This window comes from Calonectris borealis, chromosome 1, assembly GCF_964195595.1.
Source record: "Calonectris borealis chromosome 1, bCalBor7.hap1.2, whole genome shotgun sequence".
Lineage (NCBI taxonomy): Eukaryota > Metazoa > Chordata > Aves > Procellariiformes > Procellariidae > Calonectris > Calonectris borealis.
Window position 1 is genome coordinate 79822110 of NC_134312.1, and position 25735 is coordinate 79847844.

The following is a 25735-nucleotide window of genomic DNA, read 5'->3' on the forward strand; positions in this document are numbered from 1 at the left end:
ACCTGGGCTTCAGCGGTTTTTTGGTGACTGGTCAGCATAGGCTTTTCTGAGATGTGGAGAACCACTCACATGCATAATTTTAGTCATATGCCTAACCTTCTCAGGTCATTGTGTTACTGGTGAAAAGTACCAAGTGCACTGAATGTCACATGCATTCTACTTTTGCAGGGCAGGAGTACAATTTAGAAGTAGAGATGAGAATACAAGTTCTATTGGCATTGCGCTACTCCAGTGACACTTGCAGAAATAGTATTAGTTAGAGTGCATGTGTTAAAGCAGCCACTTAATTCAATGTAGGATTCTGGAAAATGCAACAATATTTCAGGTGAAAGCAGCATATACCATTAGCTAGTAAAAAGCAAAGATGGTGTGACTTTTCCTGGATTTTAGACAGAATTTGTGTTTTTTAAGTTTATACTTGCATTAGTGGTACATATTAGTTGGTACATCATTTAGTTTACATATTTCATCTACATCCTTGGAACTAGATACGAGTCTGTAGTTTTTAATTAGTGTCTACTTTGAGGATATTTTTATCAACGATTAGACAAAGAAAATTGACTTTGAAGACTTCTTCTTGGACTTTGCGGTTCTTCCATTGTTTTGCTGTTGAATTAATGAATGCTCAGTGCAAAACTGCAAGTGAAAACTTTGATGCCATTGAAAGGGACACTCAAATACGTTTTATGGATAATTTGTTTTTCTTGCTTCTTTGTGATTACACAAACACTGTATATTTGGGAGAGTAAGATAAAGTTCTACGGGCAAGTCTCTGAAATAGGACGGAGACTTGGTTTAGTCACTGGTCTTTGCGCAAATTGACTTCTCTTGTCTTCCCTCCTTCCCTGCTGTTGGAGCTAAAAATGGTTTGCAGGATTTTGGAGTCCCAGAGCTTGTGGCCTCAGTTATGTGGGTATATTCTGTGAGAATTAATAGTGCTGGTGGAATACAGAGTTGATAAATGCTACTATTATTTTACAATTATATATTAAATGTTACCTGTATTACCCTCTCAGGACAACACACTGCACTTCCAGGGAAGAAACACATAACATGACATGAAGAAAATGAGAACATATTTAAATAGAATATCTCCAGGACAGTCTAGGGAGAGATTAAACTGGAATTCAGCTTAAGTCTTTTGTAGGTACGTGTACTAGTGAAGAATTAACAAAATGGGAGAGCTAAAGGGATATGCTTAGCTTGATGGTTTTCCCCCAGCTGGTAAAATTTGGTATATAATTTCTAATATAATGTCGTTTGAATATCATGCCCTGTTTTGGTTTGCTTTTAGTTTCTTTGAGAAAATAATTCCAAAGCTTCTTTTCTTTTCCTGCTGTTGTTGGACAAGGTTTCTTTCAGCAATTTCTAACTGGTTGACTTACGATAGGAAAAAGTGCTGTGAAATACAGTGTATAAATAAACAAAAACAGAAAGGCTTTTTATGTGTTTGTTCCCTGCTAACTTCTTTCTGTGATGATAATCTCTGCGATTATTTATAACTGTATGAAAACAGTGCCTATCTGCACAAATACCGAGAAGACACGCATGATTTAGTTGTGCATATGAAGAAAGGGAGCTACATAAAATATTTTTCATTCCTCTTGTTAATTCTTGATTGAAATCCATTGAGAATTGTTATTCTTTTGCTGGTAATGCACAGACAAAAGAGCAGACTGTCACCAAAGACAATTCCTTAATTCATATTTCAGAGGATAAAAACATAGAACGTATTATCTTATTTTATGGATATGTATGTGCACAGATAAATGTACATCAGTTGTAATGGATAGCGATATAGTAAAGCTCTGGATCAAGTGAAGCGGAAAGAAATCCCTAGTGGCATTGCAATGCATAGATTGTGGTTACAGTTAGAGAAAACCTGTTTAATCTGTAAAATTAGCACTTGCTGTTCGTAGGCATGCAAAATACAGTGTAAGTGCTGGCACTGCCTTTTCAAGAGGAGGCAAGAAGTTGTGGTACTTAACCAGGAGATAACCAGAACATAGCTGGCTTTGAGAGTTTGAAGCAAAGGCAAGGCATTTTATGTGCAAAGGATCAGGCTCATATTGGATTCTCAGTACTGGCGGCATAAAACTTTAATTTTCTTATAGAAGCAGAGTAGTTTGAAGTGATAGGTTTGACGGTGGAAGCTGAGTATTGGTTTTCTTTTTAATTTATTATTTATAATTTAGAAAGTTTTTATTATTTATTTTACATTATATTTTAAAAATATTATTTAAAATAATAGAGTAATGTTTGCAGTACAGATAATATGCAAATACATATAGATCCATTGTAGGAAAAAAACTATGAAGAAAAGAAAATAGATTAGATTTTGATCTGTTCAATTTGACATTGTATGTGTAAGAAGACAGTCTGTTCTTGGGAGCCAAATTTGTACTGATGATCATATAAATAATTTTGGGGAGGGAAAGAATGTATCTGAAGCAGTTTCTGGAAAATGTCATTAGCAAGACTAAATACTACTCCTCCCTTGAAAATAAAATCACAGTAAAGCACCCTGCAGAGAGTTTTGCTCTTCGTAGCCAAACCATAACTGTGCATGGGCAACTGTCAGAGTCCAGGTGAGGAATATACTGATCTCTCTCTGCACGGGGGCAAGCCTAGTTAGGCACACACACAACTTTGTATGATTCTTTATTCATATGTGCATTTTCGGTGCAGTGCTTTGAGGAACAACAAATATTGGGTCTATTCACTACCTGCAGCAGCAGGTGCTTAATAAAAACTATATAATGAATTATACCTTAGAACTCAGCTTCCTGGTTTACTCCCTTTACTTGAAGGACACAATCAGGCTAATTGTGAATGGGTTTAATACATTTTAAGCTGTATCAGAACATTTTTTTTCAGGGGAATAATTATTACAGCAGCTGCTATTTGGAGTATTTTATTAATACTACTTTAGAAAGTATTTAGTCTTTAGAAATTTATTTAGTCTTCAGAGATGGAGAAACCTGAGAAACGGAAATATGAGGGAAGTTATATTTTGCTGCTGTAGTGTTATTTAAACCTTTTTCTTCAAGACAGCACGCCCCATCAAAACTCCCTTTTAATGAGCCATACTTTGGGAAAGGTGAAAGAATATGTGAATAATACAGCAACTACAGCTAGCTGATGATATGTTAAAAAGCTGCACTTCCTTACCGAAATGGTAGGCACATCATTACTTGGAATTGGAAAGTTGTGAAGTTTTAAAAGCAGCAAAACACAAATCAGATTCCGTCATGGGTGTGCTTTCCGTCTTAATTAAAAGATATTTGCAAATGACATTTACAGGCTTTTTCACTGTTGGGTATGCTGCTGCTTGTGTCAGCAGTAGATTTTTGTGCAGCTCTCACACGGGAAGAATGAGGAAACATTTTTCTGCATAACTTAATTTGTGAAGAGGTATAAAGTGCAAGTTCAGTCACTGAAGAAGGAAGGTATCGTGTCCTGAATATAACTTAATCTGTACAGAAGATGGTTAGAATTTTCAGCGTAGATTTTGGCACCAGGTCTTCCTTAAAGCAAGATTTGTGGAGGGTGACAGAAAAGACCATGATTATAACGTGTCCTACTTAACAAGAGTGGTCCTAGTTTCCTGAAGTTAAAACTACCATCTCAACAACTTTCTAACAGAGGAGGATGGTGTGTTTTTGCTTTCGGTACCAGGATGCTTGGAGTAATCACAAACACAGCAAACGTTATTATCTCCATGATCGGATTTTGCAGCTCAGTGATGTAATGTTAAATGCACTGAACCGTTCTGGTAGAATCCTTGAACAGTCCTGTGGGGCAATTTGGGATTATTCCTAGATAACAAAGCATAGTGTAAAAGGTAGATTATTTTTTTCCACCAGTTAGTTTCTTGCATTCAATGCAACAGGATTTCTTTGCTTCTCATACTTTTGCTGGATCTTACGGCAACTGAGAAAACAGTTGATGATGAAAACCAGAAGGTATAAGTTACATAATTGTTGCAGAGATCATCAAAATACTGTATTCTTTCTATACAGTCTGACATTGCCATGCAGTGACAGAGATTCATTATTCCATTATGAACTCATATTCCAGTCAATATGAAAGTGCATGAGCTGTGCTGTTAATAAATACAAATGTGGCATTCTTTCGTAAGGGAGAGTTTTTGAAATACTTGCAGTGAAAATCCGAGACTCAGAAATAGAAAATTTTCCAGTTTGTTTAAGCAGTGGTCGTATTTTGAACAGCATGGCACTGAAAACAGACCTAACAAGAAAAAATTAAGTGAGCTTCATACTTATTCCTGGACATCAGCTGAATTCTAAGTGTTATGGGTAAGAAACTTTTGTAGATGAGACCTTATTTTAAAATTGCCCTCACTTAAATCCATCTTGTATGGAATCATTTGGTACTGGCTTCTGATGAGTTGGGATGTTGTCTTTGACAGCTCAGTGGGATTTTCACATATGTCGGTAGTGAAGTTTGACACCACTTGTGTTCCTTGAGGCATGGAGAATAAAAGTAATTCTGAACAAAATTATTTTCTTATTTCAGATTCACTGATAACATGCAAACCAGAGTCTGCTTACTGTTGTCTGTTCCAAAGATGATGTCAAAGCAAGCAAGGGAGACTTAGAAGCAGTGTGACTCAAAAAAGAAGTATTTTGGTAAGTCAGTCACCTAATGTGCATTAAGAAGTTGCGAAAGTGATCTTTCACTTGAATAGATTTTTTTTTCTGCTCCTTTGTAGTTAAAGCATGCTTTTAAGAAACATTGCTAAAAACACAGTAGGCTGTTCACATTTTGGAAAGTGTTTATTCCTTTAGAAGGCTAGCAAATCAAACCCAGTACCTTCCTGCAAGGTATGCTTAGTTAGAATATCCTGCCACAGCCTAAACTTCTGGAAAACTTTGCAGTTCCTCAGCATTATGTTCTGTTTTTGGTCAAGTGTAACACAGTGCTCTTCCTATCTATGCAGCTTCCACATTCTTTCGAAGTTAATTATTTGCATGTTTCAGTTAGAACATCTTTCTTGGTAAGCCTGTGTTCCCTCGGCATGTCAGAAGGAATATTCTCATATTCTAACTCCATTGAATAACATCATCTGCTTGAGGAGTTTCTCAATGCCTTCCAAAATATTGATTACAGCAGAATTTAAATAATACAAGTCCCAAAACACACACCTAATTCTTGTGTATTCACTATCTAAATATGCTTTACAGGCTTTTAATCTCCTTCTTGAACTCTTAAAAGCTTGTTTTTTAATGTGGTAACCATATGGCTTTAATACTATTAGTTCTTAAATTTACTGATACTCTCATTCTAGCATGCACAGTTCTCCTATACCTCAAGGACTGTTTAGTTGTGCTAATATAGCTAACAATATTGCTTGACTTTATTAAAGCCTACTAGTGTGCTTAAATGGGATTGAGAGGTCATGCCGTTTCCCTTCACACCAGTAGCAGTCAGTTCTGATCTGTATTTTTGTATACTTCCATTAATGTATATTACAGAATATCTATGCAGGTGATTAAAAGAAAAAGCTGTGTAGCTCTTTTGTGTCACTGAAAAGTAGGGTACAGGTATGTACCCTACTCAGGTCAGGCTGCATATGAACACATAGATATCACCTGAAGATAAATTACATATACATCTACAAGACAATTTCTGAAGAGAAGATTTTGTATTGTCATGGGCTCCTGTCCCATTTTTATTAATGTCCCAAATTTGAGAATCCTAACTGAAACAAAAGATAGTTTCTTACTATAATGCCTGGGCATTATATGAGACAGAGCGTGCCCTTTCTGAAGCAAAATAACACTGTCTAATAATAATTTGGATAAATTCTTCCTTATTTTTCCACTCTGTAGAACTCTTATATCTACCCCCCTTTTTTTCCCAGAGTTTCTGCTGGTTAAATAACTGCTGCACTTTCTTGGTGTTCTTTATCCCAGTTGGGCCCACGTAATAAGTAGAGACTAGAAACTTTGCCTTAATCATTTTATCTTACTGCTGACATCTTTGTAAGTAAGGAATAGATTATGTCTAGTGTTGTACCACTGTTAAGGAATGGGAGTGTCTTCCTTCACTTTCTAGCCTTCTTGATGTAGTTCTAGTCACACTGTTCCCTAACCAATTCTAGTTGACATTACATGGCCTCTGGGCTGGTGTGCACATGCTGTTCCCTGCCTGTATATGTTTTATCTGTTTAATTAGAGCCATGGAAGCCATCTTGTGCACCTCAAAATAATGCTTCTTGGCGCTATGGTTGGAGGAACATACCTGACATCTACCATAATCTGGGATACGACAAGAAGAGCAGAGGCTAGCTAAAAGGAGGGATTCCCAAAATCTTGGTGTATTTCTCATGGTACGCACATGAGAAAGAGACATCTGAAAAATGCATCCAAATGCATTTCCCTTCCGCAAACGCGGAGCCTGGGACAGGATTAGAAACAGCTGTAACCCCTGCCTCAGCGAGGTACAATATAGCTCTATTTCTATAGGGATGCTATCCCAACAAAATAAATTGGGCAACTCCTGATTTAAGGTATTAGTATTTTATTATCATGATATTCTTCTGACACCAACACATGAGCATTTACATTACCAGTGCATCAAAAAAGGTCATAGTTGCTTAAACAAATAACATTAGTATTTTGCAAATGAGCCTCTTTTCATATAGCTGCTGGCTTTGATCCTTCTTTGCTAAGACTGCATAGTGAATTCCTTTTATCAGATATGGAGTGTAGCTTTGCTGTGGTAACACCTCGCGTGACCTCCTCGAGCAGGGACAGAGCAGACTGCAGGCTGATAGCTGATTCCCTGTGGGGGAATCGCCTTGGCTGTCTTCGCGGCCTCTCTGTTCGCTCACTCCCGTCCTTTCCCACACCATTCCTTCAGCATTGGTTTCCTCTGGTTCCTGGCACAGAAGTTTGTGGTCTCAGTGCAATATGTGCCCTCTGTAGCAGCTGATGTCTTGATTGGCTTTTCCAAGGCTCTCAAAACATTTGCTGCCTTCCCCGCACCTCCTCATTTGTATCTCCAAGTCAGAACACTGCCTGCACAAAATATTTGGCTTGACGTAGGTCCCATGACATAAGCCACCACAGACAGGGTAGTGGTAAGCCTAACCTCTGAAGCTGTAAAAGCCGATTGACAAGTGGTAATGTCCTTTTATATTGCAGTTTATCAGAAGGGATTCCAGGAGGGAAAAAGTTAAAAAAGAATTCCTGTGAAATTCAGAATTACATTCATTTTTTAAAAAAAAATGAGTTAATGTTTTCTGTAAAGTTCTTTTTTGACTACAGACTGAACTGAAGGAAGGAAACAAAACACTTGAGTTTTCTCTGTAAGGCAGCTACTTTCTCTGTGCCTTTTTCTTTCCTCTGTTTAATTCCCAATACCCTAGAGACACAGTTTCCTCCCTTAGCAGGGACTGTGACCTTAAAAATAGCCGGCTCCAAAATAAACACAGAAAAAACCCACTTCAATTGTTTCAAATACGTGGTAAGTAACCAAAACTGCGTCCATGCTAAAGCTGAGATTCATAATCTTTGGGAGCTGCAAGTGGGACTTTTGGTTCTCTGAGAGATAGCATTCATTATTTTGTGTTCACGCTGCATGCCTGCCTCTCTCTCCAAAGAAATTTGTTAAAACTTAGGATGCCATTTGTAAGTAATTCATCACTACTATTACCGTTCTTGCAAAATTTTTAAAGGGGACACTTTCACTTTGGACGAGGGCCAGGTGGGGCACCAAACACCTAAGGAAGTGGTGATCCAAGGCTGTTTTCGTGGCATTCTCCTGATGGGCTCTTTTTGTGCTGGTAGACATCACAGCTGCTTGGGGACAGCTGGAAGAGTTGATGATTTATGGAACAAAAAGCTTGTTCTGTCACTTTTGCTTTTAGTTTTAAGACTCCATTCTCTGATTCAGCCTAGACCTCCCCTCTGGATTGAGGCCATGGTATAACCCCATCCATAAATTGTCTTATTGCCACCACTGCCACTGCTGCCTTCACTCCCGTCCGCAACTGGACCAGAGTCCACAGTTTATACAAAAAGCTTTTTCCAGGAAAAGGACTTACCATCAAACAGATTTAATGGGGTGGCGGGGGGGCGCGGAACCAAGCCCCAGCCTATTACATCAACGGAAGGCTTGTGTCCATATGTTAAAGCGGTTGTTAACAGCTGTACTCTGCGATTCACTGAGGAGCCCTTGGGCGTGTATAACCAGTGAGGACAGAAGGACAGGAGAAAGGACATTCAAGTCCTCTGACAAGCAAGTATTGCAGAGGAATATTTTCAGAGTCTGGCCAATGCCCTTGCATGGAAAAGTTAGTCAGGTCTTAACAAATACCTCTCACTGGGCAGAATTGTCTTCTGACCTTGCTTAGGAAGGTTTAAAACTGGTACAGATTCAAGAGTAACAGTCTGTTTGGTCTTCAGACACATTTCAAACCCTTCTCCCACAAACAGGCACCAAGTAGTGCCTGTGCAGACTGTCACAAAATGCAGGCATTCCCTCTGCTTTTCAAAGGCTGAGTTCCTATTGCAGGGGGGAATTTTCTACCTCTTCCACGTGAATATGCCAGCTATATCTGTGGTGTAGCAAATATTTAGGCACTTGAGTATTTTCCTCTGAATATAGTCTAAAATCCTTCATTTATTTAGAAAAATATGTTACAGTGTTTTGAAGTCTCATAACAGGACCATGAAATTTTTTTAATTAACACAGACAGCTTGGTCTTTAGACGTAGGGGAAAGAGGAACAGCTAGAAAACGAGCAGGGGGAAATAGCAAAAGAACATTTTGTGTACTTTTCCATCTAAGATATTGCAGGGTTTGGGAAGGTTTTTTTAATCCGTCGTGTTAGCCTAATCCACAGGGAACTCATTTTGAAATTAAATATACCAAAGCATTTATGATTTACAAAGAGGGAAAAAATAAAAGCCTTAAAAAATATCTTGTGTTTGATCTATTTGTCGCTATGAAAATATTGACAAAAGGCAAAAGAATGGCCTTCATTTAGCTTGTTATTGTTGGCTTGCTTTAATGCTTTCTTATTAAGGGCAAACTCCCATTAAGATGTGAGATTAACTCTTTCACAGTTGCAAAGGAATAAAAGATTGAAACTTTGAATGTAAGACTCCTGTAAACAATGATTCTAAACTGGGTAATCTATATACGATTCTTACTCAGAAATATGTAATGTGGCAGAGGGAAGCTTTTAAAAGTAAAAAACATATATGGAATAGTTTGTGCACAATTTATGCTTCAGAATATCTTTAAGAACCAGCCTCCCATGTAAAATCAGAAACATGGTGTTAATTACAGAGTTCTAAAAGTATTTCAGAAAATAAATGCTTTATGGGGGGAAAAAAAGAGCATAAAAATCTTATAAACTCTGAGTGTGCATGTGTAAAATAAAGATCTGTCTTCACTGAAGTGTTAACTACAGACCCAACTCAAGTGTTACTGGGACTTTGACTTCATTCACCCACAAAAACCTCTGGTTCTGTGGAGTGGTGCTTTTCACTTGAGTCAGCTAGTCCTTTGGGAGCCTGTTTTGAAGAACAAGTGCTACCGATGTTTAAATTGGTAATGCAATAGAGAAGTGGTGGGAGACTTCAAAGTTGAGTTAACACAGTGCATCAGCTGCTAATCCAGTCATGCTGTGCCACTAATCAAATCATCCTGGTAGTCCAAGTGCTGGTTTTTGGTGTAGTCACTGTCATATAAGTAAGAACTAGGTTGAAGCCCGTGCCAGAACTGTATCTTAGCGGAACGTACCCAACTTCTGGCTGGCTGGTCTGGGTCCCAGACACTGCCTAGATGTGGCAGTACAAGAGATCAGCTTCTAAGGTGGATAAACCAGTCCCTTGCAAACACCATGCTGCAGTGGCTACGCTGCTGCTAATACTACCCATGCCTGTTAGTTTGAAGCCTGCTTAGGTAGCTGAAAACTCATTAAGGTTGGCAGGAGAATGATTACCTAGCTCCAGGTTAGTAATGTGATGCCTAATGTTGCAGAGGAGGCAAACCTGAAGTTTAAGCTGTCTGTTGTCGCGTTACAGAGAGACAGATGTTACTGTTGCCAGCCCAGTATTCCTAAAAGAAATTGCTAATTTGAACTAATTATTCCATTAAATTCCCATTGAATTAGCATTAATAATGAAACTAATTGTATTGTTATCACTGTACTATCTGAGGAAGCCTGTTGGCCAGAATGTCGTATGAACAGGAATGTCTGTTGGGATATTTAATTTCATCTCCCTTGACAGTGTGTGATTGTTCTCTTTTGTACATTTTCTGTTAACTATTAGTGGTCTGGATAACTTTGTGGCATAGGTAGAAGTCACTCCACACCAGCACAAGGCACACAGAAGTCCCTATTTGAAGAATGCCAACATGCAGGGAGAATTTAGAGAGTTAGCATTTCACTCCAGTGAACCAAGATGTTTACGTTTTCCTTCCCAGAATTTCCCACCAGGTTCTTGTTATTTGTACTGACCAATACACTTCCATGTCTCTGTAATTAAGAGTAAACTTTAGGATTGCTACTTACACTGCAAGGGCCTGATCCTGCAAAGACATACCTCCTTTGGGCCATCTGTATAGTCTTGTTTGAAGACTGTTTGCTCAGATGTACAGGATCTGCTTTCCCGTGGCACTTCATGAGCCTTTCATCTCTACTTCACATCAGATTTTAACTGATGCCTTGGTCTCAGTAGGTATAGAGCTCTTAGCATTTAAGACTGTATCGTCACAATACCTGCATTGTGCATTGTGTTATGCTTATTTTATTGGAGTCCAATTAAAAGACACAGGTTTTGATCAGTTTGCCATGGGGACACAGAAGGAAGTTGTTATGGATGTAGGAGGTATCGGTAATAAAGCTTATAATAAGCAGTAAGCTTATGCTTGGAGTTGTGGACCAGAAATACCACTTCCATGCAAAATTCATTCTGTGTGCCGGGTTCTCCCTTTTTTTCCTCAGCTTCTTTTTGTGTTGTATTATTTAGTATTTTTGGAGTTGTGGCGTGGATTTCTTTGTCTCAGGAACCTGCAGTATTTAAAATATAGGGGGACATGGCTTTATTAAAACAATTCTTTTAGTTGTCACGGCAACTGCTCTTACATAAATGATGAAGATAAGAGGAATGTATACGAAGGGATACATTAGGTCATAATGGTAAATCCAGTACTTTTTAAACTAACAAGAAAGCATTCTGAGGTTTGTTGTTGCTGTAGTTCATTTTATTCCAGATGATTTTTACAACTTCAGTATTATCCAGGTTCACAGTCAAAAACCACAGCACTTGTATGCTCACAACTGTATAAATTTGAGTCTCTCTTGTCTATATAACTATTAAGCTCCTATATTAGGAAATAGATTTGTCAAAAATGGACGCAGAACTATGTAATAAAAAGCCAGATGTGATACTTTTGTGATTCTCCGCAAAACATTTTTCTGCCCTTCTTTTCCAAAACTTCACTTAGTCAGATACGCAGAAACTACAACATTAGGGAGAATACTGCAGTGACCCTGAGGTGATCTGATTAACCATTTAATACAAATGGTTAATTTTCTTACATTTTGGCTGTGTTAAAGGATAACTGGAGACTTGGGGGGGCAAGGGATTTTATTCTAGGATCATCATATATAATTTCCAGCATTTACAAGTGGTTAAGGAATAGTTCACCAAAGAAGTGGAACCCCAAAGACCAAAACTGTGCTGACAAAATTTAGGATTTTTTCTCTTTCTCTAGTAATTTAACAGTAGAATCAAAATTAAACAATACTGATATTTCTTTACTGCTCAAAAAGTTTACTACACTTAAGAAAAAAATATGTCAGAGAAATGTGCCATAATTAACACGCTTAGTCTTTTTATCCCCGTTACGTGATTTTTACTATGATTTCTAAACCTTTGTCCCAATTGTTGCCGGTTGGTTTTTGATCTGTACTCTCACCTGTCTGTAATCATCTCGTTTTTCCTTTCCTGTTTTACCTTTCTCTTTTTTCCTCTTACAGTTCTTTACTCTTCTTTTGTCTCCTGCATGCCTAATAATTTTTCACTTTTTCCCTTACAACTGTGTGCGCTGCGTGTAGATTCTCCTGTTTTCAGTGCTATTAAGAAAAGCCTTTTCAAAATATAAGATATTATAAATCCCCTACAGGATAAGATTATTCCTATTATAACATACAGCAAACCAAAGCTGGTAAGTTATATGGCTGTAGACCACTGATGCCCATGTGGATGGTATTCTTCCACACTGTTTTCCCCCTCTTGCTTACAAGCTGCTCTTTATTGTGACCAGAAGACTGGGGCTGCTCAAAGTATTCTGCATCAGCTAGCTAACAGACGCCAGATAGCACAGAGATTCACACTGTCGTGAACTAATATAATACCCCTCATGGAAGTGACTCCAAGCCATTTGTTTCATCAGCCTTGAAAGCTTGCAGTTGTAGAGGAGATGACTGAGAAGAGCTATTTGAAGAAAAATACTGCTTCAAATCTTAAACCCACATGATTGTTTTGTCTTTTCAATTCCAGTTCTGCCAATTTAAGGGCTAGAACCAACTTCTCTTTCATTCCCTCCTGATTGTTGAAAGCAAGCCTTGGTAGCTTTGGTGGTTCTAGAAAAGGGGCTGTCATACAGCCTGCAAGGATGGCACTGCATAACTTCTAGAAATCAATGTGAGTAGTTGCAAGAGCAGCAGTGGGCAGCAGTGTTAACAGGGACTCTGCAGTCCACCCACAGGTACTCGCTTAGGTAAGTCAGAAGGGTAATGCAACCGTGCCTCCACCATACCTCCCTAATGTTTTTATTTAAATTGAAGTTGAACAGTAAGGTGTGTAGACTTTCGCTTTTTCAAATGTCAGCAGGTGAAACTCAGTATATTCTTCCCAGGAGCTCATGCAAACATTTTTTTCTTAATCTTTGTCTTGCTGTGTTTAAGTTTGCAGCTGCTGGCTTCTGCTTTGAGTTTCAAGTTCAAAGGCACCCAGACACTCTTTGTGAAATATCACAGAAAGCTCTGAACTTCACCTGACTTTGCAAGGAAATCTTGTCAAACCACGCCTTTCCCACGCTTCCGGTGTGAAACCTTGTGTTAACTCAGAGCTTTTTTCTTCCAGCTCAGATTGGAGTTAGCTTCACGCTGAAGGATCACGACCCTTAGGGAACTTCTTCATGAACTTCGGCCTGTTTTCAAGTTTGTAACAAAACTCAGAATTCTTTCCACAATTTGGGGGTTTTGTAACAAAAGCAAAGGACAACTATAATCAACGTTGCTTTTAAATTGGTGGTTTTACAGATGGGTCATAACCTTTGAACATAGCGTCTGTGTAGCAAGCTTGGCAGGCATCCGGATTTTGGCAGGTTTGTTCAAGTTTTGAAAGAGCTGTCCCACCTGTTGTCACAGCAGTGCGGCAGATTGCTAGCCCCACCACAAAGATACGGGACGCTGCAAAATATGTCTCGGAGAAATAACATCTCCCATAAAACACAGAGGGCTATATTGTGTTGTAAGAGACAGCCTTCATGTGAGCGCTGGAGGGGGTCGTTTAGCAGCTGGACTCTTCAGACGCGTCTCTCTCAGGGCTTACTGTAGCACAGTCTGGAGTGGGACCTCCACCATATGTTAACAGCATCGCACATGTGCCTGTCCCGGGCAGCTCTGGCTCCGCCGAGGGTACAGGTTGTGATAATAATTCTCCTCCTGTCCTTTTATATATACTACAGGTCTAGGTGGCCCAAACAAATCACCTTTCACTTGCTGTATCTCTTACTTGCTTTAAGGGAAGGGTCAGTCTGTAGCTTGGAAATTTCTCACATGTAAAAGCACAGAGAGATACAGTATTACTGGCAAATGCGTCATAGTCGTATGTAAACTGCAGGCTAAATTCTTCCCGTTTCTGAGAACATTTTACCCTGCTCGCTCTGGGAGCTCAGAGTAAGTTTTCTTTCAACACAGTCAAGCAGACCAGCTTTCTTCCATTTACCACCAAGAGATAAAGTTTCAAAATAAGCTTCTCCAGGCTGTTTTTCCAGGTACTGGTTCACTCTGCCACCTGCACTCTGGGAAAGTATGTTACCTAACTTTGGCTTTTGAGTGCCAGCCATTTCTTCCCATTCAGTTGCCTGTTTCATGACCTGGTTCGTTGAATATCAAGTAGCAGCATCACACTGGAGTGCGAGTCTTTGTAAGAAAAGAGAAGCGGGAAAAGAGATGCATTGCTTTAGCCTAATCTCTTCTAACATCAGTATATCTGTGTAATGCCTGTGTTTTCAGCATGCCTATGTAATTATTCCTTACCTATTTTGTTGGTTTAAGTTCTATATTACAAGTCCCTCAAAAGCAGAGATGCATGAAAATTAATAATGATTTTTTTTTTAAATATATAATTCCTGGGGTTTTTTTTTATAAACCCGTAACCCCTTTTCAAATATAACATTAGCCCAGACTCTTTGGTCATTTTGTATCATTAAAAAATGTAAGCAAGATTCCCTCAGCCATTTTTATTTATGGGAGGGTAACAGTTTTTCTGTGTTAAAAGTTGTTGTAGGTTTGGTTTTTGGTTTTCTTTCCTCAGGGAACAGTGTAAAATCGTCTGAATCCTTAAACCTGAAATTTGGCAGATACCTAAACCTCTAATGCGTAGTATGTGCTTTGCATTTTTTTCTAAAGATTTGCATATTTGCTTCTTAGGATACATCAGTTGCTAATACTTCTAGCAGCAGTCTGGTGGGCACACAATTTAAAAAAAAGGAACATGCTTATTAATTCTTGGAGTTTTTTGCTTTTATCAGCTACGGTATTACTTTGTTCTGCCTTTGCTGTCCCTAGCTTATTTCACATTAGATAGTTAAATTTGAATGAAAAGTTATCTGCAGAGGTGGAGGTAGGCTCCATTCTTTAAATGTTCGTTTGCTGATTTTGTTGCAAGTGCTTTAAAAGCTGTGCTGAAGACTGTAAAGTTCCTGGAGCTGTAATAGAAAACATTAGTGTCTGGACTTTCAAGGCAAGAATGTGGTTAAGATTATAGCGACTGAGTCACTGTCAATGGGTGGTCTTGAGTCCATATGGCACACAGTAGACAGGGACACAGAAGAGCCTTTGCTCAGATAGGTGACAAGCTGCACTCACTGAAGTGAAAGTGTTTGGAAAGGGCCGTGCTAGACTATATTTTGCCTGCACGGGGGTAAAATACGGTCAGGTTGCTTCTCAGTGCGGCGTTGTTTTAACTTCGCTACAAAATAAGGTAAAGGATTTGCTTAAAAGCTCAGTCATCGCAATGCTACATGCTCCTTTTGGCTCCTCGGATTGCCTCTTTTCATTCGGTGCATTTTCATTGTTCTGTTAGGCTTTTAATGAGACAGTTACAAAATGTCTGCCTCACTCTGACCGCCATTTTGTAGCCTGATTGTTGGATAATGAAGACTGTGAGAAATAGAAAATAAACAGCGTGGCATGGAGGAGATTTCAAAAGGAGTACAAAATCTGCATGTTTTATTTAGACGCTTAATTGTTGCCGACTGGCTGCATTTAAACAAGCGACTTTACAGTGTCTGGAAGAAAACCAGCTCCCGAATTTGAGGAGCTGACCTTGGGTAGATGCCATCAACTGTTCTTTTCTGTTGGCACGAACGTGCTGCTGGCAGGGTCTCCCTGTAGCTGCAGTCGCTCACCCAGCTCTGAATCAGAACCTGCTTACACTGTACTGGGCCACCAAATTACACCATTTATTCTGAATGTTATTTGCAGCCCTTTCAATAACCAAGAGTTGATCTAGAATATATAGGATTTTTAAAAATAAGTTATGATTAAGCTTCTTCCATAGAGCAACACATAATGTTGTTCGGGGAAAAAAAGGGGGGGAGGCTACAAGTTTGCTGAAAGCAAACTGAAAATGCACGATGGGAGTTGAAAGGACACTATGGAGTTGTTACTGTGGTCCTATGGATACAGTACTCACTGTGTGAGAAGTGAAGTTAGTGGCATTTGGTTTCTTCCTTTATGAAACACTCTGTTTTGTGTGTATAACGTGGGCAAGGGGGGATGGGGAAGGACGCTTTACATTCACGCTAGAGTGCAGCTTCAAAGCTGTTTAAAATTCTGCCATATCTTAATGATAATAGTTAATCCCAGTATCAGAACAGTACTTCTATTTTTAAAATGCAATCAATCAATCATTTTAATACATTGCGCCCTTAGTGCCAAACACCTCAGAAAACGGTGTGTACGGCAGTAAAAATAAAGCATCTGAAACTCCTTCTGTAGGGTCGTTCTTCCTTTCTTTCTCACCCATACATGTACAGCGAAATCTCAAAGCTGCAAGAAAAATCTGGAATTAACGTAACAGGGAGTAAGTCCTCCAAACAAGACCGATTGCCGCGTGGGGATTGCTGTTACGGACTGAGCGAGGAAGGACAGAGAAATTGCCGCACTTGACTAAAGTTCTTTCTAGAAATACAGCACGTGCTGTTTTGTTCTTGGGTTTTGTTGGGTTTTGGTTTTGGCTTTTGAGGTGGGAGTTGCATGCAGATGCTAGACTTTCTTTTAAGAGGATTACACTGAAAATTGCTTCTTTCTGTTTTCTTCTCAGGACAGCTTCCTATGCCTACCATGCTCTTTCAGAAAGCTGTTCATGTAGATATAATAGAGGTTGTAGGTAATTCAATTGCAGTTTCTGCCTCTGCCACAGTGATTCACACAAAAGCACAGAAGTGTCTTGTACATATGTTCTTCACCTGCAAAATAAGGATTAATGCTTCCTTATCATTAATGCTTATAAATTACTTTGAAGTTCCTCCAATATGCTGCCAATATACCTATCTGTTGTTAGTGATAAAGATGTGAACTACATGACTCGGTCATGTTAACAGTGTATTACCTGGGAGGATTTTTAACACAACTTGAATATAAAAGCATCAGCACCATATTCCAGCAAATAACCAACTACAGTGAGAGCATACCTCTATATTACCTATATTTTCACTTCCATGTGGATTTTCTCATGAGTGAGCTTTTTTTTGGGTCACTCGTTTTCTGAGACTGACCCTCACCCGTTGTACTGATCAAAGGCTTTGCTTTTTTTGAAGGATCAGCAAGAAACAGTGATGTTTTCAGTCATAAAGCTGGTAGGACCATCGCATTGGACCAAAAGTGCCCGAAATCATCTCACGTGAATTACGAATTAATTTCAGACATTCAACAATAAATAAAGGGGGAAGTTCTGAAAGAGATTTTCAGTTTCAGTTGAACAGTAGCATCCACCATAGCTGAGGTGAAATTGCAGACAAAGGCGCAAATGATCTGGACTCAGATCATAGGTTACAGAGAGAAGACATTTGGATTTCCAGTCAATTCTCTGAAGGTGTAACTCTGAAGGTGAAGGAGTTAATAAGGTTTGCTTGCTTCTTACAGAAGAGCATTTTTTACTCAGTGTCTGACATCTGTGTTCCTTGGGGATTAATAAGTGTTTTTGCATTAATTCAAAATAACCACCTTGGAACTACAAGGCAGTTTATGATAGTACTTCCTTAGCCTTATGCATTCATACCTGCAATAGCGTATTTTTGTGATTTTTACTTATAAATACATCCATCCTAGGGACAGCTGCCTTGGCAAGCAGAACACAAACATTCATGCCAAGACTTCTTTAAAATGTTTACCGCTTTGATAAGCCATATCTTAGGCGATATGTTACAGGATTTTTTTTTAAAGTAGCAATAACGAGGGCTTATATTTTGTGTTCTTCTGGTCCACTAGGTCCCTTCCCATTGCATGTTTCATTTTAACAGGCAGCAAGCATGTTCCGCTGCTTCCTTGAGATGTGTCTGCATTGCTGACATCTGGAAAGCAGCCATACGGGGTTCCACACGTAGTTTTTGGAAACACCATTTGCTGGTGAAACGATCTAGAGCAGACACTTCTTTTGGCAGAACTTTATTGCCATCTTATTTTTAATTGAACTCTTGTACATCAGATTACTGTGTGTGAGCCACAAGAGTGTGGCTTGTAGACAGACGCTCCAAGAAGAAAGGAAGACTTCTCTGTGTGGTACTTAAAGTGCTTGGGGGTGAGTTATCTGCGCGTATCTTCCATGACCTGCCTCCGTCTCATTAGTATAATGTTGCAAACTGTATTCAGAGTTGACAAAGAAACTGAAAGAGAAGTGGGACTTGCACTGTCCTTTCTGTTATCCTCATGGCACATGGGAGCATATAATGAACGTTGGAGGACAATGCTGGCCAGAATACTCCCGTTCTAAAATAGCAGACATGATGTACTCCACCAGCAGAGCACACATATGAACAATGCATCTTACAACTGAATAGATTAATAACTCTCTTTTGGGATCTCTCAGCTGAGGTCTGCAGCTTTCCAGTAATTCTAAGAAAGCCTGTTGACTGTTGTTCTGCCCAAAGCCAGGGAAAGGCCTAGAGTTTCCCTAAATGCTAGGGCAGTGGAGAGGATGAAAAACTGTGTAGATTCCCTGCAAAACTTTGCAGTCTCCATTTCTGTATGAAAATGCCTTTCTCAGAGGTTTGCGGAAGCAGCTTGGTTTTAGTGATGTTGATACTCATGCTTTTGTAACTTACTGCACATTTATATGTCAAATACATATATAAGTATATATGCTTTTAGTTCATCATACTTAAATACTTATGGCATAAATGAAAGACTTAATAGGCCTCTTAGCAGGGTGTGTTGTTAGAGTATGTTTTGGAATTCATCCTAGAGTTCCATGCGTTGCTTGTTTGAATGGCAGAGGACAAACTAACACAGTGGAGTGTATCAAGCATCTGATTCTTTTCTGAGCCTTTTCTGAAAAGGAGATGTTGGATATAGGAAGGACGTCGCACTCAAAAACTTAAGTCGTATTTGAATATTTGAAGTGCCATTTGTGCAAAATGTATCATTTTGCCACACAATTGTTTTACCACACAATTGTTTTAAGCTCCAAAACACATAAAGAACCTCCATGAAAAATCTCATTTTCTTTCATGAAGGTGCTTGGGCTTATTTTGTAATTGATTTTTATTTTATTTTTAAGTAAGACCTTTCTCCTCTCCTCTAGATTGCAAATTTCTGCAAGTAGTTTGCAAGCAATTAGTTTGGACAGTGTTTGGACACTCAAAAGAACTTTCAGATCAGCAGTGGCTAGGAATGTAAGCTAGTGCCAGGTGAATGGCCGGCTTTCATTCCTTTCCCACAGTTAATGTCAAAGGGTCAGAAATGATCAGATCAGTTTTTTAAACAAAATTGTAAAAATTGCACTGCCCATGTTTCCAGCAGCGAAAAGGCTTACTAACATTCTGCATCAGCTTTAGTGTTAGGCTTCTTGTGGTGATGACTTGTACTTGGGTATTTTTTGTCTGATTGTTGCTTCTTGACATTAATTTGCCAGAGACTTGACTTTACCAGATCTCAGGGAGAAGACCTCAGACAAATGCCAGTATTCAAAGGTCATTACCATTGTTTCCCTTTGATATTAGACACCTGTTTTCATGTAGCAAGAAGCTTTTTTTGCTTCTACTTTATCAGGTCCCATGTGTAGCTTGAGTAGATATACTTAAGATCTAGTCTGGTATCCAGATACAGCTATAAACCTTTAAAAATTACATTGCATGCTATACCAGTCTTCCTATCTATATTGATCATTTTTGGATAACAGACCATTCTGAGAGCACCTGTGTCATTAGAGAAGATATAAATGAATTATTTGTGTATTCTCAGATGCTTTATTAAAGCAATCCTATGTATTACGTCGCCATCTTACTCTAGATATTGCAAAATACTTAGTTTACTTGCTTTATCATTTATCATGCAGTGTGAATAGTTGAAGTAATGACAATCCTATTCTTCCTTTCTACTTTAATACTTGGTGGTACGTTATGTTTATGTTAGAAAGATCATAGTTTTTCTTACATGAATTAACAAGTAGGTGAGTGTTATAATTGTTACTCAGAGCTTAGATGATTCATTATTGATAGAAAGTGGTGTTCCTTTCTTAAATGTTTATTTGGAACATTCAGTGATACAGTTGTCTTTCCAATGATGATGATTTGGGGTTTGGTTTCTTTTTTAGCAATTAAGAATCATTCTAACAGAAAATATTGGTAATCCACCACCAAACTTTGGAGGTTCCTGGTTTTCTACTAGCCCAACCTTTCATATAGACAATATCAGCTATCTTTGGAGGAGGCAGATTAGCATGCTGCAAAAGGCAAAAGACTGAAATGTCATGAAAGAATTCAGCAAGTCTGAGAGACTTTTGTGCTGAATCTTTGCATTTGCAAATTCTCATTCACGTGAAAATTTTCTGTGAAAATTTGTTTACAATTGTAATTGAAGTATTGTACATTCAAAATGTCTCCTACTGGACAGGCTCAGTCTGCCTTCACTGAAATAAATCGGCCACACTGTCCAACTGATCACAGGGCATTTTCAGTATCCAGCAATGAGATTAGAGTGTGTTTTGGGATTGTAGTACCCCAGTGCATTGATGCCAATGTTCTTAGAAGAAAAATTTCTCCACTGTAGATTTGTTATGTCCCAGTTTATTATCCACATTTTATTTAAGAGTGTGTGGCTTTTTTGTTTGTTTTTGTAAAGGTGCTTTCTATGCACTGTTGATGCTGCAAGACATGGAAATCAGGAAACTTGTATATTAACGTTTCCACAGCACCATAAATGATTGTGGAAAATGGGCATTTGCCAACATAACTAGTGTCCAAAGATGATGCATGTACAATACTTGGACAAGGAAATATTTAAATGTTAGTAGGGAAAGTTAAGCATTTAGATTTCTTAGGTGTTGTATGTTTAAATAGTCGACTTTGGTGTTGTATAAATTCTGGATTTTTTGGCTTGTTTTTTTCTCTTTGCTTGCTTATGTATTTTACAGGCTCTGATTTTCTGACCACAATAGAGCAGACAGCATTACTTGATGTTGAGAACCTTGTTAATTTTATGGCCCATTTTCACATGGAGATCAGCTTTTATTTCCCCTCTCACTCTTTATTCTTGATTCAATTGTTAGTAAGGTTTACTGGGCAAAAACACTGGATGTATTATGGGAAGAAATCTAATCAATGCAGCACCAAGGGACAGTCCTTCAGAGTCCTCACTAGTGGCTGTGAGCCAGACTAGAGGTTACTACGAGGTTACTCTGTCTGACTTTAGCCAAAATACCCATCTACTTCTGAAAAGGCTGCGGGCAGCCTTGTACATGTGTAACAGAAGCCTCATTAATATAAGCTCCCAATATATATACACCTGTTATACCAGCCCCCAGCACAGAGCCTGTGTTTCCTATTTTAAACACTTTGCATGTCTGTCTACATTCCCTTCTGTCTGCAGTTGCTCTAGTGCGGTACTGCAGAGCAACTCGTATGCAGTACCTCCAGGGAATGTAGAAGGCTAAATAAAGTTGTGGCAGATGTCAGTGGACTTTGCCAAACACTATTTTTCAAGTTAGATAGTTTGAAAGATTCACTGGCTAATCCAGACTTTGTGATACAGAAGTAACCTCATTAGTAGGCTCTTTAAGTGTGCATTTCATTAAGGCCTGCTCCCTTCTCAGGTATTCTTGCAGAGAATTGCTTTGACATATGTGTGGGAAATCTTTATTTGATTGGCAAAAGTCTCTCCTCACCTTCCTCCCAAACTCCAGCCCTCCTGTTTGTGTATAGAGTTTAACTCCTCTTAGAGTTGAATTACTTGAAAGATACAGCACTTCCTTAGGGCTTTTACCTGTTTTGGCTCTGAGTTCTAATAAATCATTTGACAGCAAAATGCCTCTAAGATAAACTTTTCCCCTTTTATGAAATATTTGTTCAGCACATTCCAGAATATGGGTTTACCTCAAAAGTTACACATCTCCTTTGTTAAAGACAAAAAAAGTATCCAAAGCAGTATCAGATACAACTGCTGATTCAGCACAGGAACAAGATCTTAGCATACCCACTGAGCCGTGTACCTTCTGGCTACCTAGCTTGGTTTTCCTGACCAATGCATTGGGAATCATCTGTGTCAGTACTTCTTCTAGGCCCTTGCCATATTTTCCATAGAAGAGCAGTAAGTTAGCTTCACATAGCTCTCAAGGAAAGTATATTGTTCCCCCAAGCAGGTCCAAAGATGCTGCAAAGCAGTGATGTTCTGAGGCTCTCGCCCAGAAACCAGCAACGCCCTCTTAGCTGCACACAGGTTGGTCCCCGGGGGACACCCTTCTGGTAGTTGTGTGGCTCCTGTTACATCATGCGCGGAGCGAAATTTCTGTAAGCAGGCACATCTGCTATTGCATTCACAGTTTCCATAATTGTTTTCGCAATGCACAGTTGATAATGTCTGTGTTTTATTTTTGTTTCCAAAGCTTTTTCCATGGAAATTTTCAGTAAGGTATGAATCCTAGCACTAGATATTGATGGCTAACAGTAGCCAGCAGTTCTACTGTGAAATGTGCTGTAATGAATCAGAGAGGCACTGGAGGAACTGAATCAGCACTTCTCCATCTGCAGTGATATTCTTCCTGCTCATACTGTGTTGCATCATTCGATTGTGAATTATTATAGCCTGAGAAGAATGTGGCAATTTCAATATGTATGTGTATTAAACTAAACTTTGAGAAACACAGTCTCCTTAGTTAAAAATCGTAAGAACTTAGGAATTAACAGTCTGGACCAGACCAAGGGTCTGTCTGGCCTACTGTCTTGTTTCCAGCAGTGATTAGTAGACTGTAGTTATAGAAAAAATAGAAGTGGTATGTATATGGAATAAATAGGCAGAAGTTATTCAAGTTAGTCACACTGCATGTGGAAAATCACCCTGGACTATAGTTGCCATAGGCCAGAGCATTCTTATGCTAAAACCTGCAATTTGTATGATTGGATTCACAATAACATATTTTAGTATATGGGCCTGCACAGTGCATCTTGTCAAGCACCAGACAAGGCTGGAGTTAAGTCCATGTATCCAGCCATTTGCAAATGATCTAATTGTATGAGGATTCATCTTCAATGACAGTAAATACAAGATTGTTCAAATACAATCAATAACTATTAATTATTTTTAATAACCTGCTTCTTTACATAATGGTTTTGATTTGCCTTGACTGTTTCCATATTACTTCAGCATAAACCCTATTCTTTTATTCTTTGCAGGTGTTTTGAGGACTTCGATGAAGCAATTTTCTGTGGCATCATGTCACAAAAATTTGCATTTTGCATAGAAGTGTTTTAGTAAAATTGCACAGTCAGGCTGTGGAGCTTATGGGCATAGGAAATAGCTGTAGTTACCACACCTAGGATGTCTTTTGGCAAATATGAAATTATTCCAAAAAAGATTCATAGCCAATACTTTCCTCAAATGAGATTAGTGGTGCCACTTCATAGAGATCCCACTTCAGCCTTATCTATTGTGTTTCAGTAGGGTTCACCTCTGAAGTGTCAGTCATGTAACTGCATTTGACCACGAATGCTATTTTATGCTTTTCATATATTCTCTTACCACCAAGATTATCTTGAACAGGTGAAGCAGAAATGAGTTACGGTTTTCCAAGATACATTTAGGAGATACTCACTTCTTTTCTTCAAAGTTGAATAAGGTTCATAAAGTTAAAAAGAAAAGTATCAGACCCAGCAAGCTAGCACTGAGGACACTAGATTGTTCAAGGACCATTTAGAGCTCAAATTAGTTTTTATTAAATCAGATTCCTATTTCAAGATAGCGAGTATTAGTTAACCATTTTAAAGGAATAAAACTCTACTCTGGATATGATGGTAGAGGTGATATCTCCGTAATGGGCAGCATAGGCCTGTACTTCCAGTTGTGGTTAGGTTGCTTTTTAACAGTATTTCTCAATGAACAAATGCTTTAGTACACGTGAAACAGAAATGAGCATTTGATTGTTTTACAAGAGTGCTATTAGTTGGGTAAGTTCAGGAATTTTTTATAGTATTCTTAGTTGTAGTTAGTTGGAGCAAGACTTTTTCTATGGTCAGACAATCAACAAGGAAGTGACTCTTTGAAAGTTTGATGTGATATATTAGATTATTGAAACCTAGTTGCTATAAGCTATGTTAGTATTGTGAGTATGTTTCTGAAAGGAAATATTTCCCTAAAGAGAACCACTCAGAGCAAGTGCTTTTAATTCTTTGTAGGAATTTGCTGCTAGTTTCAGATCTCGGATTTTCCAATTAAGAAAAGTAAATATTTTCAGTCCATGAATCAGGTGGCATACACAGGGATCTTTGAATATCGGAGAGGAAAAACATTAAAACTCCTCAAGAAAGATGAGTCAGCAGTCTGACTGGTACAGGGTGGAGGAGGAGGGAAGGAGAACCTGTAAAAGTTGTGACAATTAGCACAATAGTCTAGTTAAGGCTCGCTGTAAATTACAGCTCACTAACGTTTTGCTGCACGGAGGAAATAATTCATGTAGAAGTAGGGCAATGGAGTTCCACTTTCTGGAAGTGAGCTAAGAGGTAATGTAGATTGAAACCTACTGCTCTTGGTGGCAAGTCCTCAAAAAAATGCTGGCATGCTATTGTTCAAGTGGTCAAAAAAAAAACAGCAATGGGGTTCCAGTCAGTCATGTTGTTTTGGGGATTTTTAATCAATTAGAAAGGTAATCTCTCCTTTCTTTCCATCAAGTAAACATCTTGCATTGCTATACAGTGAACTGTGGCTTTTCCATTTTAGTGGACATTACGGGTCAGTTATACAGTGTTTGGCGTTTTGCATTGCACTACTGTCATTATGTGTAAGAATTACATTTAAAAAACCATGAGTTAAAACAGCAATCCTGTCGTATTGAAACCTGCCATGGTAAAAGGGTGGCTTATCCCATTGGCCTTCAAAAATATATACTCAGGTTAAGCTAAAACAGGTACATTGATTTCCACTGTCAGCCATTAATCCTTGAGGTTATCTTTAGCACCCTTTTTTGGTCCGTTGGATTAGTGAGGAACCACCAGCTCTGTGACTTTGGCTAAAACTAGATGTAGACTTGCTTAACTATCTCCATGTGTAGATATTAAGTACAAAGGACAATTTTACTCTCTGTTCTAGAGATGCATTATCGTTAGTTCTCTGGCTTTCAGGCTGTATCACTTCGCTGTCTCAAATACGGTAGTTAACACGCTCCTGCTGTTTGCCTTCTCTTTCTGTTTTTACTCACAGTGTTAGCATACAGTTCTTGTTAAAGAAGGTCATATTTGTTGCTTGGGGAACAATATATCTGGTGTTCAGTAATGCCCCAATTCAGAACAATACATAAACACATCTTTAATTTGAATTTCATATTTAAGTAGTAAGTCCTTGAAGCCCTTGAAGCATGGGCATAGTGCATTTCAGAAAATGGACACAAGTTTAATATGGTGTTTCTTGTTGTACATTATCAACAGAAATATAGCTGGCAACTGCTGCTCTTCTATGATAAATCTAAGAGTGAAGGTTTTCTTATTAACTCTCAGGAGAAGGAATTTAAGACCCAATCATGAAAACACTGACATGACTGAGTAAAGTTCTTCATGTCTAAACATCTGCAGGATTGTAGCCTACTGTAATAATGGAATAGTCTAAAAACCATGTTTATAAAAATCTCAATATGGCACTGTATCAACACATATTCTTTATACAGCTCTAAGGCAGTCAGGTTTGAAGAGTTTCTTTATCTGTAGCGTTTCTATCCCATCTTGTGTCTGGACATTTTTCTGCCTGTGGGTTCCCA

General features: G+C 38.6%; 1 long non-coding RNA gene across 2 annotated transcripts in view; it reads left to right on the forward strand.

Annotated features, from left to right (window-relative positions):
* The window catches only part of LOC142087681 (uncharacterized), a 112185-nt gene that overhangs the window by 66635 nt on the left and 19815 nt on the right, over nt 1-25735 (forward strand). For both annotated transcript variants that reach the window (XR_012675558.1, XR_012675559.1), the window contains one exon: nt 4540-4652. This is a non-coding gene — a long non-coding RNA (uncharacterized LOC142087681). The remainder of the gene's footprint in view (nt 1-4539; nt 4653-25735) is intronic.